Raw genomic sequence first — 14592 nt, forward strand, 5'->3', positions numbered from 1 at the left:
AGATCTCTATAAGTATTTTGTTGGGAAATGCAAAGGTGTTGTATTAGAGAAAATTTACCTTTATTCTCGTGTATTTCCCAGGGCACCTTTTTTTGACCACCAATGCGTCTGGTATTGGGTTCCATTGTGTGATAAATAAGGATTAAAAGTTTGTGGGATGTTTATATAGTCTAAACTCTGTCTTCTACTAACAGATATGCTACTAGTTATAAGCAATCTTCTTGAATAGATAATGTCCACAACATAGGCGTACCCAGAATTTTCTCGAGGGAGTTTTCAGATTTTTTTCCCTTCTGGGGAGGGGTTTTTACTTTTTGTCCTGCAAAATATTCTGCACTATAATATTGGCTCAACCTTCCCCCCCCCCACTACCCTGCGTACGCCAATGGTCCACACAATTCTGTAATGTGATTAGTTTAGGGATTATTTTTAAGCTTCACATTTCTCTAGTTTTCGTCATCTTGTCTTGATACATATTCTGTTTAAAACAGTAGGTCGTAAAATATTTTGTCACTCAGCCTCTTAAATCTTTATCGATTAATAAGTTTAATCCGATTTCTGCTGTCACAAAATGCCGTTGATGAGGACAATTGGCGAAGTTGGTTATGTCAAATAGCATAAGTAGCCAAAACTTTGCATCACGGGAAATTTACTGTGTGAAGAAAGACGAATCTTCTTTTCATACCCGTTCGCTTTGTTTGGTCGGAGAAGAGAGCGTTGAAATACTTTGCTTTCTACGAGTAGTCCAGTCATTGTTGCGAAAGGTTCTACAATGTGCAGCAGAAGAATAGACGAAATAAATATGGGGGGGAAGAAATTTGTCTCGAAGAAGCTCTCCGAAATTCTAGGGTCCATAGATTTGCACCCCTCTGGTAGGTAAAGAGTTAAGGGTTATTATTATACGGTGTTTAAGGGTTATTATTATACGGTGTTTAAGGGTTATTATTATACGGTGTTATTACGAAGAAACCTTAAATATGTGAAATCTTCCTAAAGTTTTGTTACATAGGCGCAAATCAAATATTAGTCCAGGCAAAATAAGATAAAAAATACCAATTCCACTCCAGCGTTTAGCAACGGAGCTTTCGCATTTGGCGTCTTTAGCGCTATTTTGGCCTCCTAGAAATTTTACTAAAAGCGCCACGGCAGTTCTCTCGATATCGTCGTCATCGCAGTGTTTTTGTTACGTAAACACCGGCTGTTCGACAATATCGTCTTAAAGCATTGGACCGTTAGATTCAAAAAATAAGATCTGGTTGAAATTTTCCAGAATTTACGTGATAAGGCCTCAGAAAACTCACTTGGCCCGGGAAAGCCCGTGATGCTCTTAAGACGTCCCGGCTGCTCGAGCACTTACAGTACATTATTTTAATACAAAAAATGTATTTTTTATTCCTCAGAAGGGATCGAAAACTCCAGCCTTTTTTTCAATAATCAGTTCCTTGCATCAAGCTGAAGCCGAACACTGCTCGTAAAAAACATTTTCGACCATGGCCCCCATAAGGAGGGCGCTGACAAAATCCAACCCAGGAGAATTCTTATAATTTTATTTTTTTTTCACACTGTAAATTTAGTGTGGACAGCCGGTGAGAGATCCCATCCAGGATCCCTGTTGCAGCATGAGAGGACCATGCGTCCGATGCCCTTAAGCATGACCCCCCACATCTTGCAGCCGGACTCTCAGACTGGAATCTTCGACGGGTCACTCTGAAGTCAATTTATAGTTGTAAAAAATGATTAGAATCATCCAGGATCCCAGGGCTGGATCCCTATCAGCCCTGCCCTTGGGGGAACATGCCCTTAAGGTGACTACAGACATAACTGCAAACTTGACAAGCAGGCATGTTCAATCTTTTTATTTGTCACTACTGCATTTGTCACCTATATGAAAACCCCATATGAGTAGCTTCTGTGGAGAAAGTAAAAAAAGGAAAAAAGACGATGATGGCGCGATAAGAGAAGGTAAACAGAAGAAAATGCCATATAATTTACAGTAGTAATAAATTATTAATACTCCTTTTGTATTAAATTATTCATTTAAAGTAATTTTACTCCCTTTATTACTAAATGATCACTACTCCCTTCAAATCTTTTTCTGTATCAAATATTTTAATTCAAAATATTAAATTTAAATTTAATAAAAATTCAAATTTTTTAAATTAAAAAATTTAATTTACTTAAAAAATTTATAACAACAATTTTCGAGTTCATCTTTTGACAAACGCCAACACAAAAAGCGCAGCTCACTCAAGCGTGAAGACTGACGGAGTTCACTGAAGCGTCAAGAATACCCGCATAACAGAGAGAACCGATTTGCGGCCTTTACTGGCAACGCGGGATAATTTTTATCCTTTCCCCGCGCCGAAATGGACCCCCTCCAGAGAGGGGCGTTCCCGGAACTCTTCTCGTGATCCAGGGGGTCTTTTTTTATACACCCCCTAGATTTTCTTCTTTCTCATAATCCTTTGCATTTTTTCCCTATTGCCACAAATAAAAGAAATCTATTTTTTCATTTCCCATATACTCTTGTGAATTTTTTTCAGAATTTTTATGCATTTATATTATTATAATAATTTCCTGTAACGTAGTTAAAGTTTTGCAGAATGAAGCAGATTTTATAAATGAAGCCAGCCGGAGCCGTGAAAGCGATGTAGTTGCAACTGCTGGAATAAGTGTTTACGGTTTGTGTTGGAATCCATTTACTGATAAAATATTCAATACCCATTTTAGAGTATTGAAATTACAAAACGGAAGGCTGGCTGAGAAGAAATACCAAGGATTATATGTTCGATTACCGTATTTGCTCGCGTAGGACGAGGTTTTGTTCAATCAATTTTCACTGCTTCAAAACCCTAGGTCATCCTATGGGCGAAGTAATATCTAAATAAAAAAATGCAACTAAAAGGCAAAACAAAATCAACGAAAAATTGGAATTAATTTAAGAAATAACTCCAGAACTAATGATAATTTTGATTGATTGAAAATGATAATTCGGGATTTATTAAAAATTTAATATTGATAAAAAAAAATAGAATCAAGAAGTAAAACAATCGAAAATTGATGAATAAAACAATCGAAAATTGATGAATAAACCAATCGAAAACTAATGAGAGAAATAGTTCCAGAATTAATGAAAATTCATAATTGAAGCGCTCATTTCAGAAAACCCATAACCGAAATGGAGTTAATACTGGTTTCTTGTAGTTGATTGATAGACGCTTCGTTTCGAGCAGAAACCCACTGAAAAAAACATTTTGTATACCCCCATTTTTTGCGTCCCTCCAATATTCGTTTAGTGCACGACCCCCACAAGCGACTTCATTTATGGGATTTCTGCGCTAAAAACTTGTAACAGTTAGCACCACTGACGTCATTGACAGGTTTTATGAGACCTAAAAGGGGATGAACAGCCGTTTCTGATTATTCTGTGTTTTGAAAGTTTGTTTTCGGGGTTCTAGTTATAATTTCCCGTTCTCTGTTTTCAAAGTTTGAAAAAAGTGTCTAGTGAACCGCAATCAGACATGGAAACTCTGAAGAAAAGGTGTTGTTAATCCAAGCACTTACAAACGTAATATAATATGCAAATTACGAGTTTAGGGCAAAGCAAATTTTCCTCCAAATGTTTCAAACTCGGCACTAAAAAGTTCTGAGTGAAATTTTAAGTACTTTCTACTAGATGAAAACTGCCAACTCAACCAAACTGCACTACTTTACAAAGCGGATGCAAGTGTAATGGACTGCCCTGTTCAACAACTTGTGGGATGTGTCAAATCAATGGATGTAAAATAAACAACCTCACTTCTGACTATGAATCGGATGAAAGTGATGATGATTATATTAAAGTTGTTTTGCTTCACCGAAACCCCCCATTTCTGTAATTATCTCTTTCGTTCGGTCATCTTTCTCGACTTGGTAATCTTTTTTTCTCTTTTTTCAATTTTAGGTATATATATATAGTAAAAAAATAGAGTAATATATTTTCATTCAAAGCGTACACCAAGTTGCCTTTGCCTTAAATCGAGAAAGCCACGCCACCATTTCGAAATTCGCTTTTAGGCGTTTCCCATCGTTTGATTTCGTCTGATTTTGGATATGTTGTTCAGTAATGATTACTAATTATAAAAAACAATTTTAAAAAAGCTTCTGTTGCGATTTTGCCGTGGTTCATTCGCAAATTGACTGGGCTATATATCTGTAGTTCATTTTGCTACACCAAATTTGTATTATACGGAATTATTTTGCATATATATTACCAATATTGTCGCATTATCTAAATATATAAAATTTATTTTCTGTGTGCCTATGTTTTCTATACTCTATACTCTATGTACGTCTTCGTATTGTCTTTTAATATTCAACTGCCTCAATTCATGCGGTTTAGGATGTTTTAAAGTTAATTATGGGCCCGTTAAAAGTAAATCGAAAAAATTCCATAGCTTTAATTAAGCATTTTTGGAAGCTGAAACAGGCAGAAATAGATAACTTGAAGTTCGGGGGGGGGGATCGAAATACTTATATCGCCCCCATAAAAAACGAAAAAAATATATTCATTGCTACGTTTCCTTAAATCTAGATTTGTTTATTTCATGAGTCGCACAGGAAGTCGCCATATTGGTTAACTTAGACACAGTTTGTATGTCCCTCAAAGAAAGAGGGAGATATCATGTGATCAAAAAAGCTTCATTGAAGAAAACCCAGGCACCGCCGGGTATTTTACAGCTAGAAGTATACTTATATACTTATTACTTTTTTTTAATTGAGAAATTGAACTTTGTTGTTGCGTTGCAATATATTTATTTATTTAAATAAATATACATATATATATCCAATATATATATATATATATATATATATATATATATATATATATATAAGTTCCCCGTGATCCTGCTTCCCACGAGTGCAATAGATAAAACTGGCGAATTTCGCTCGTAGAGCTTGGACTATGTACGGTATGGAAGAAAAAAGTCTGAATTGTACGAGTACATTCGAGAAGTTTCGGCTCCACATCCCTAGGGTAAAAACTTGGTTAATCGGATCATCAGCTGTAACACTGATACTCGCGCTTGGCCATATAGGTCAAACGCGAGCATCAGTGTTCCATGAGATTATTGCTTGTGCACTCGAAATGGCTCATAATCTGACTTATAAACAATTAATGAATCATTCAAAGATGTTACTGGAAGAAGTATCCACTGATTAATGAACAGGATGTAGAAATATTATCCGAGCAGATTAGTGATGAAAACTTGTAATCTGACATATTTAAATGGAATTTGAACAAAACAATACTAATTAGTTGAACTTTATTTAATTCATTTATTTTTCCGTACGTTTGTGAACATGAAATAATTTTTTGATTAATGTATTAATAAACATTATATAGAAATAATAATTATAAAGACAGCGAACTATAGAAAATTTATAGTTCGCTGCGTACAGCAAAAAATAAATAAATAAACTACCGTTCTAGGATCGGTGGACGTGCTATTTTTTTGCAGATTAGCACGAGTGATCGCGGCTTAATTTTTCCGCGGAAACATCTATAACATTACTTCTAATATATCACATCCTTACTATTGTTGCGAACTGAACTTTTTGACTTTAACCATAACCGTGAAATATACGTCACATCGTGGATCTATAAATACTGCCGAATTCTATTGTACATTCGCATTGCATTATATTCGTTCATCTCTGTAACCATCATTCAATAGTTCCGTTAATTAATCATGTCACTCAGTTCTGAATATTTAACCTTCTGATAAATGTAATAAATAACAGTTATGTCGATTATGGAGTCTACTGCTATTTTTGAAGTCCTATCATCCCTTCATTTGTTACCGGGACGTGATGTTGTGGAGTTAGCTGACATCGATGCCTGCTGATGCTGAGTATCCTGACCGAGTTGTCGCCGGTGATGCCTGAATTTTGTTGAACCTTTTCGTCGGACAATTTCGAGGCGAGATAAAACCAATTTTTTCGAACTATTCTCGTTTTGAGAGGGTTTCGTGATTCTGCTGTCCGGTCCCTTGGCGCTGGCCATTTAAAAAAATCGCTCGTATTGTCATGACGGATCCCAACGATAATTCGGTTTCTGGGCTTTCCAGAGTAGCCGTCAAAGCGTTACTTTTTTGGGAAAATGACGCGGAATTGTAGTTTCAGCAAATGGAATCGCAATTTCACATTGCAGGTATCACTATTGATAATACTAAATTTCATATAATAGTCGCTAATTTAGATGTAAAAATTTTGAGTTGTTGTAGAGATCTTGTTCGCGATCCGCCTAGAGAAAGGGCATACAAAAAAATTAAAGTTAGAGTGCTTGAACATTTCGCACAATCTGAAAATTCGCGATTCAGATTATTGTTGCAAGATTTGAGTTTAGGTGACAAACGACCTTCACAGTTATTGAACGAAATGCGAACTTTAGCAGCTAATTCAATCAGTGAAGAGGTGTTACGTACACTCTGGTCACAAAGGTTACCAGCTCATATGCAACAGATATTGTCAACATGTAAAGATTCGCTTACAGATTTGGCAGTTATTGCCGACAAAATAAATGAAGTCTCAAATATCCCTATAGTATATATCCGGCGTTCAAAAATCAAATTCCGAATTGGATCAGCTGCGGTCAGATTTGTCAACTTTGAGGGACGAAGTCCAAATAATGTCTCGTTGTGAATATAAAAAATTTTTTCGCAACAAAAAACGATCTCGATCCCGTGATCGAAATTTTTCAGATCAGTTGCGTTTAGGACAATTATGTTGGTATTATAGACGTTTTTGCGCCAAAGCCGCCAGATGTGTCCAGCCGTATCAGTGGTCGAATGAATGAACGCCAGGGTCTCTACCACCGGACTTATCCCGTTGCCGAGATCTCTTCCAGCCCAGCTTCGTGGCAGAGTCTGGAACAAAGTGTGTGTGCACCTAACAGTCTGAGTGTGTAGCTAGTGTTGTGTATGATATTTCAGTGCTGCCATCTATACTTCAAATTGTGAGTGAAGTGTAATGATTGAATATTTGTAACGTTGTAGGCCTGTTGCTCTCTGTGGCGAGACTTTTTAACGGGGAGATCGGCTCGCATTCGCGCCTTGAAGTTGGGAACCACAGAAAACCAACTTCAGCCGACCACCACTGTGGGGTTCGAACCCGGATCCTCGCATCGCGAGTCCGTCACTATAACCACTCGACCACCACAGCGGCCGTGTCAGTGGTCGGAAAACTGCTAGCCTCGCCTGCTTTAACGGCGGCAGACGATGGCCACTTACACAGCCGTCTATATGTTCTTGATCTCAAATCAGGATTTCGTTTACTTGTGGATAGTGGAGCTGCTATCAGCTGTTTCCCGAGATCACTAACTACGGCTTCAAAAAAACAGGATTTCACCCTGTACGCGGCCAATGGTTCAAAAATTTTTACGTATGGCACAAAAAGCTCGTATTAAATCTTGGACTACGACGATCATTTCCTTGGACGTTTCTCATTGCTGATACATCTCAGCCGATTTTGGGAGTCGATTTTTTGGAAAAATATGAGTTATTCATTGACGTAGAAAATAGGTTACTTATTGATAGCAAAACATCTCTTCAGTCGAAGGGATTAAGTTGTATCATGTGCGTTTTCATCGCCATCATGTGCCATACTGACATCCGGTGGACAGAAGTTCATCCCAGCGTGCTGCTTGGGATACGTGAAAGTTTGAAAGAGGATATGAAAGCTGTGCCTGCCGATTTGGTGTATGGATGCTCCCTCCGTTTGCCCGGCGAGTTCTTCCGGAGTTCTTCCAAAGACATCTCTTCAAGGCAAGATTTCGTGGACAGTCTGAAAGCTTATGTGCAGCAACTACGTCCAACTCCTACTTCAGGCCACACCTCTAAAGCATGCTTTGTTCACAAAGATCTTCCGATGGTCAAGTACGTTTTCGTCAGGAATGATGTCGTTCGTCGCCCACTGCAACAGCCGTATCAAGGTCCATATCGGGTGTTGCAGAGAACGGAAAAGTTCTACACTTTGGACATCAACTGGCGATGAAAGCGCTCTACGCCGCCATTAGACGCCTAAAATCACCATCACCACACTATGAAAACTTTTGCGACGTAACTTTTGGTGGACAAAAGTTTACGTAACATACAATCTATTCGATGTCTCTGTGAAAGCTAACACCGGAGAACGAAAAGGCACCCGTGATTATATAATTTTGTTGTTTAATGGTTGTTTACTCTTGGTTGGTCAAGGATATCGGCAATTATGTCTAGTCAACCTGTTAAAAGAGGCAAGGATGATTAAATGACTGGATCTTTAAATGGAACGTATGAGTGAAACGTTGAGCTTCTGCATCATACTCAAGATCGAACTGGAAAAAAGTACGTTCAAGAGCAGCTTAGCTGATACTTCTTTTGCAAAATTATTTTATCTTACAAGACAAATAACTTTGTCCATTCATATTTTTGACTTACGTTACGTTACATCTTGCGTTATAAGACACATCATAAAATTAATCGTTTTTGAGAGTGAAAATGATTAGTTGGCATCTGTGAGATAGGGTAGAAACTGGTATTAGTATCAAAAAAAAAAAATTTGAAAAATTAGTGGTAATTTTTCCAATCACCAATTTCATCAGGAAAAAAATCAGAAAAAATAATGGCACATGTCGTACTAATTGCACGATTTCGCTTTTAATTCTTATTTCTTTGATATTAAATGTTTTCAAATATAATTCGTTTAAACATCTTTAACCTTTTAAACTGAATCATCTCCAAAGCAGGAATTTTGAACCTTACACGAACGTGACGGACTTTCCCCTGCTGAACAACTCGAAACAATTACGTGTTTAAGAATAAACTGAATTAAAAATACTTTCCAACTGGGGTCTTATAATGAAATTTTCTTTTCAAGAATCTGCTGTTTGCCTTGGAAAGAACAGGAACGCAGCGAGTTGCATTCCGTGTCCAAGTGTTGCCGTGCCGCACGCTAACGTACCGACAGATGCTCACCCTACTCACTCTAATTCATTTCTAAGTGTAGAGTGAGTGCAGAGAAGTTGTGGTTCGCACACAGAAAACTCAAATATATAAGATTCATCCGCACAGGTTAAATAAGACAGCATGAAATTACCTAAATCACACACAGCAATACCGCATACAAAAACGAAACAGAAAATAGAAATAAATATCTTTCGGAATAATTTTCTCTTGTACATCTGATGTTTTCTAGACCAAATATCAAGTATTTTGCTCAGCATTCTTATTGTTGAGTTAGCAACCCCATCGTCTTCGATTGGTGAACTTCAAATGATGATTAAAAAATATATTATATTTTCTATGAAACTTGTTACAAAGAATATGACCTTTAGTTTTGACAAGTGCATAGTCGCTCACTTTATAAACAGCCCATGTTTCACTTATGAGTTGAATGGTGGTGTTATTCCGGATGCAACTAGGATCACCGATTTGGGAATTCTCATGGACGAGTGGCTGAGGTTTAAAGAACATTTTTTGTTCAGCGGTGGTCAAAAAATCGAATAGAATGCTCATTTTCAAAATGGTCTCTTCGCGTTCTTCTAGAGTCATTCTTCCACTTTTCCGAGGCTTAGTTCGTCTGGACCGGAGTACGGAGTGAGGTTTTGGAGACACCATTCTTGCAGAGGAACATAGACTTGGTTAAGGGTTTGCAGAGAAAAGCTACGTGTGCTCTTGTTGGGACACAAGACTTGAGCTATGAAGAAAGACTTGACTAGCCCATAGTCTCCCAAACTTTTTGTTCCACCCCCCCCTTCTTCAGAATTTTTTTTCTGTCATCGCCCCCAACTCAAGTAAACCCATAAGATCCTATGTTAAATCAGTAGGTTCTATCGCCACCTTGGACCATTCCATCGCCCACCAGGGGGTGATATTGCCCGTTTGGGAAACACTAGAATAGACCAGGAGAGTAGAGGGGCGCGCGTATGGGCGGGCAGAGCTTTAGAGCCCATCGCGTCCAGAATTTCAGTTTGGAGACCACACCCCTTTTCACACCTTTAAGAAAATTTTAAGAAAAATATCTTTTCACTAACATTGAACAATTATTTCAAAATTTTCAATCACCGAATCCCTTTTCAAAATTATGTTACTTTCTAATATCCACAAGTTACTTCTCCTTTTCTCATTGCCTTCAGAATAAAACACTTTTAATTTTTTAATTTAGTTTTATCCTACAAAATGCCAAAAAAAAAAAGAATCACAGCAAAAATACCACGAACAACAGAGTTTTAGCCACAAACAATAGACTTTATTCAACGTCAGAAAAAAAAATATCAGGCCTCAATACTCGCTTGTCGTAAACGAGACCGTATTTGTTTTATTCTACTCTAGTGAGAATTGATCTTCGTTTTTGTCTCTGGTTATTTTATATCTGTCTTGGACGATGACCTTTGTGGTAAAATCCATGGACTGGACTAACCTTTCATTTTGTTGTAAATTAAGATTTTGGAGTTTTTAAAGTTGAGCGAGAACCAGCGAATTTTACAAAACGTCTTTCCGTCGGATCTCCTATAGGCGTGGTTTTTGGCTCTACCTGACGTAATAAAATTAAAGATAAAATTAATGACAATTCATTTAAGTGAAAATAAATTTTAAATAAACTTTTCGTTAACAAATAATATATTGAAAAAAGTGTGATCGTATGACCGTCAAGCTCGTCCGTAAATTGGCCCAAGAAATCTCCCAACGGAGGATCATTGGTCCCATTGCTAGCATAGATGATTCTGAATCTGGTCTGTACTCCCATTCAATTGCAGCAACGTTATCATTTAGGAGGTACAAACCCTTGACCTACAAAGCAAGAGTGAATAAATAGAATAATATGTATATTTGTTGAAATAAAATTTAAATATTTGAGAAAATTGCATTTTTTATGAAGAATAGTAGTATATGATAATTATAAAAAATAAGTACCTGTATCGGAGAATCGTTCATCTTATAAAAATTAGAGGCTTTAGTCACGTATGACAGCTATGATTTGTTCTCTTCCATACCTCAGCGACAAATCATTCTGTAGAAGCTGGAAAAAAAAATCATTTATTTACCACAGACTCTATATGATCATAAAATACATAGTAGTTTTAAAATCTGTGGTTCCGAACTTCAAGGCACGAATGCGAGCCGATCTCCCCGTTAAAAAGTCTCGCAAAAAATAGCAACAGGCCTACAACGTTACAAATATTCAATCATTACACTTCACTCACAATTTGAAGTATAGATGGCAGCACTGAAATATCATACACAACGCTAACTACACACTCAGACTGTTAGGTGCACTCACTTTGTTCCAGACTCTGCCACGAAGCTGGGCTGGAAGAGATCTCGGCAACGGGATAAGTCCAGTGGCAGAGACCCCGGCGTTCATTCATTCAGTAGGTTTAAAATAAGTAGTTTTCAAAGTTAGAGAGTTGAAAACTGATAATTACCTATTTATAGGTAAGTGGTATCGTAACTTGACGACCTGGATTGATTTGGAAGTTACCCTGCTCCAGCTGTATGCCTTCAACTTGTTAATATTACTTCATGTACGAGCCTTTCTTCATTTGTTGCAGTTTGACGGACATGCAGAGGGCTCTTGTTTGATCTTGAGGAAGATGTTGATGTACGATGCAAAAAGACCCTCCCGAAGTTCGTCGAAATGATAAACTTAGAAATAAATCTATAGTTAAAATATGAGGATAATAGGATAGTTTAAAATAGACAACACAATATATTGATAGAGTAATAAAGTGATTATACTAAAGTGATGAGATTAACGTTAAAAAATTACTATAAGTGATGAATAAAAAATACCTCGTATATCTTCTTGTCAACATAGCCTTTTCAAACGCTCTTCTGAAATTCCCCCGAAATTCATGTTCCTGTAATGCACCTTCCTTCTCATTGTGCTGACAATCTTTAGATAGTGTTTCCACACACACGAGCGACATAAGGGAGAGATCAGCTTTCACCGGATCTAGAAAAAAAGAAATGTATTAGTACATGACATATAAAAGCAATTAAACAGACAGAAAAAAATCATTCAATTTATCTGTATGGAAGAAGGTATAAACTTCTAGATGGTAGAACTTGGCACTTGATCACGCCAAAATATGACGATAGGTCATCAATATTTTGTGTGATAAATTTTGGATGTCCGACCGGATATCTGCAAGAAAAAAAATGATAAGCATTTCACTCAATATATATTAAAACTTATAAATAATTTTCAAGTACTTCCTTGCAGTATTTATTGACCCAGGGTATAAAAACGTGAAGTCTATATATTTTGCTGTGCCTTGGTAGGAGGTCAAATGATATGTTGACGATCTTATGTCGGCCACCTCCTTGCTGTAAAATGATGGTGATGGCATCAAATTTCAGGGAAGGATCTTTTAACGGTAGGGAATTTTTGCTCTGCAGCACCCCTACATTATTACTGCCAGCAGCGATTCTATCGTAAGTGAGGCCACAGGAGCAAGCGATGTCGAAATTTGCCGGTTCAAATTGTCGGATGTCATGACAATACTGAAGAAAATAAACTAATTATTCAAATCAAAAGTAATTCTTCAAATTATTTTTAATAGCCAATAAAATGCTTACCGCTTCCGCTCCTCAGGATGCAGTCCGTTAGTAGTTTCATGTATTAGTTGCCTCAACAACGCTCGCAAAAATGCCACAGCAGCTATCATACGCGTTGACGGATCCACCAGAACGTATCGTATCCGAGCTGTGTATGTTTATTTATTTATTTATACAATATTGTTGGCCCTTGGGCCTATACAAGAGGATGCGATTGAGAATGACAAAGATATTGTTTGATGTTGGATAAAAAACTAGTGATAGAGGGAGATTCAACAATAGAGCTTGGGAGTTTGTTCCATTCACCAATGGTATGAGGAAAGAAGCTGTATTTAAAGCAGTCAGTGGAAGCAAAAATAGGTTTTATTTTAAGGGAATGGTCGAGTCTTCTAGAGATGTAGGATGGTTTGGCTAAGATACCAGAAGTATCCATGTTGAACTGACCATGGAAAATTTTATAAAGCAATGTTAATCGAGAGATGAAACGAAGAGTAGAGAGAGGGAGGAGATGAAGTTCATTTTTAAGTTCGGACACAGAAATGAAAGATGACCAGCAGTCGTGAACAAATCGGGCGGATTTATTTTGAATAGATTCAAGTTTGTCTATATTACTGGAGGTGTAAGGGTCCCAGATTTCAGCGGCGTAGGAGAGGACGGGGGATATATAAGTTTGGTAACAGAGAAGTCTGATATCCCGAGTAGAGTGTTTAAGATTGCGGCGGAGGAAGAAAAGTTTGTTAAGACACTTCTGGTAAATGTAGTCGATGTGTTTGTTCCAACGTAGGTCAGCTGAAATAATGACACCAAGGTATTTGATATGTGAAACTTGGGATAACGGTAAATGATTGATGGAGTAGGAGTATTCAAGAGGAAGAAGTTTACGGGTAACTTTCATGTGAACCGTTTTTGAGATATTCATTGGCATTTGCCATACGGAACACCAGTCGGCGATGGAAGCCAGGTTATGTTGGAGAAGTTCTTGATCAGATTGATGGAGAATGATACGGTAAATTACACAGTCATCAGCAAAAAGTCTAGTGGTGCAGTTGAGGGATTGAGGTAGGTCATTGATATAAATTAGGAAAAGTAACGGGGAGAGGACCGATCCTTGAGGGGTCCCAGACTTTACGGAGGCGGATGACGAGTTATGATCATTAAAATGAACAAACTGTTTACGGTGTTTTAGGAAAGCCTCCACCCAATTAAGTAATTGAACGTTAAGGCCAAGGCGGGAGAGTTTGAGAAGAAGTTTATCGTGGGGAACTTTATCAAAGGCTTTAGAGAAATCTAGGAATACGACATCAGTTTGTAGGTTTTTATCAATGGCTTCAGAGAGGTCGTGGATGAAGAGGGCCAGTTGAGAGGTAGTAGAGAGAGATTGTCTAAAGCCGTGTTGGTTGGGGAAAAAGAAGCTGATGGAGTCTAAGTGGATACGGATTTCTTTTGCTACAATATGCTCGAAGATTTTACAGCAGGAGGAAGTGATTGCTATTGGCCTGAAGTTAAGGGGATTGGAAAGTGAACCCGTTTTGTGGATAGGAATAATTTTATTGATTTTCCAGTCGTTCGGGAGGGTAGCAGAATTTAGTGAAACATTGAACAGGATTAAAAGATAGTCGGCGACTTCATCAGCACAGAATTTAAGAATAGAATTTGGGATGTCGTCAGGGCCAACAGAATGGGGTTTCAGTTTTTTCAAAAGTTTTAGGATACCTTGTTTGGAGAAGGATATAGGGGGTGAGTTGTGGATAGAATCAAAAAAAGAGTATTGGGGAGGAGAGGGGTCTATTGAGAAAACCGAGCAGAAAGCTAAATTGAATTCGGTAGCCATCTCTGAAGGAGAAAATGTATATTTATTTGAACTTCTCAGGGAAGTGGGACCAACAGATTTAGGTCTAAGATAACTCCAGAATTTTGTTGGATTGGTTTTTATTGATGGTTTTTATTTTTTTATTTTTTATTATTGGTTTTATTGATGTGATCTGTTCCGTGTTGAAATGGATGTTTTTGT

This window comes from Pholcus phalangioides, unplaced genomic scaffold (assembly GCF_987345545.1).
Source record: "Pholcus phalangioides strain wild (caught in Gottingen) unplaced genomic scaffold, Ppha-v1.0 ptg000017l_1, whole genome shotgun sequence".
In the NCBI taxonomy this organism is placed as follows: Eukaryota; Metazoa; Arthropoda; class Arachnida; order Araneae; family Pholcidae; genus Pholcus; species Pholcus phalangioides.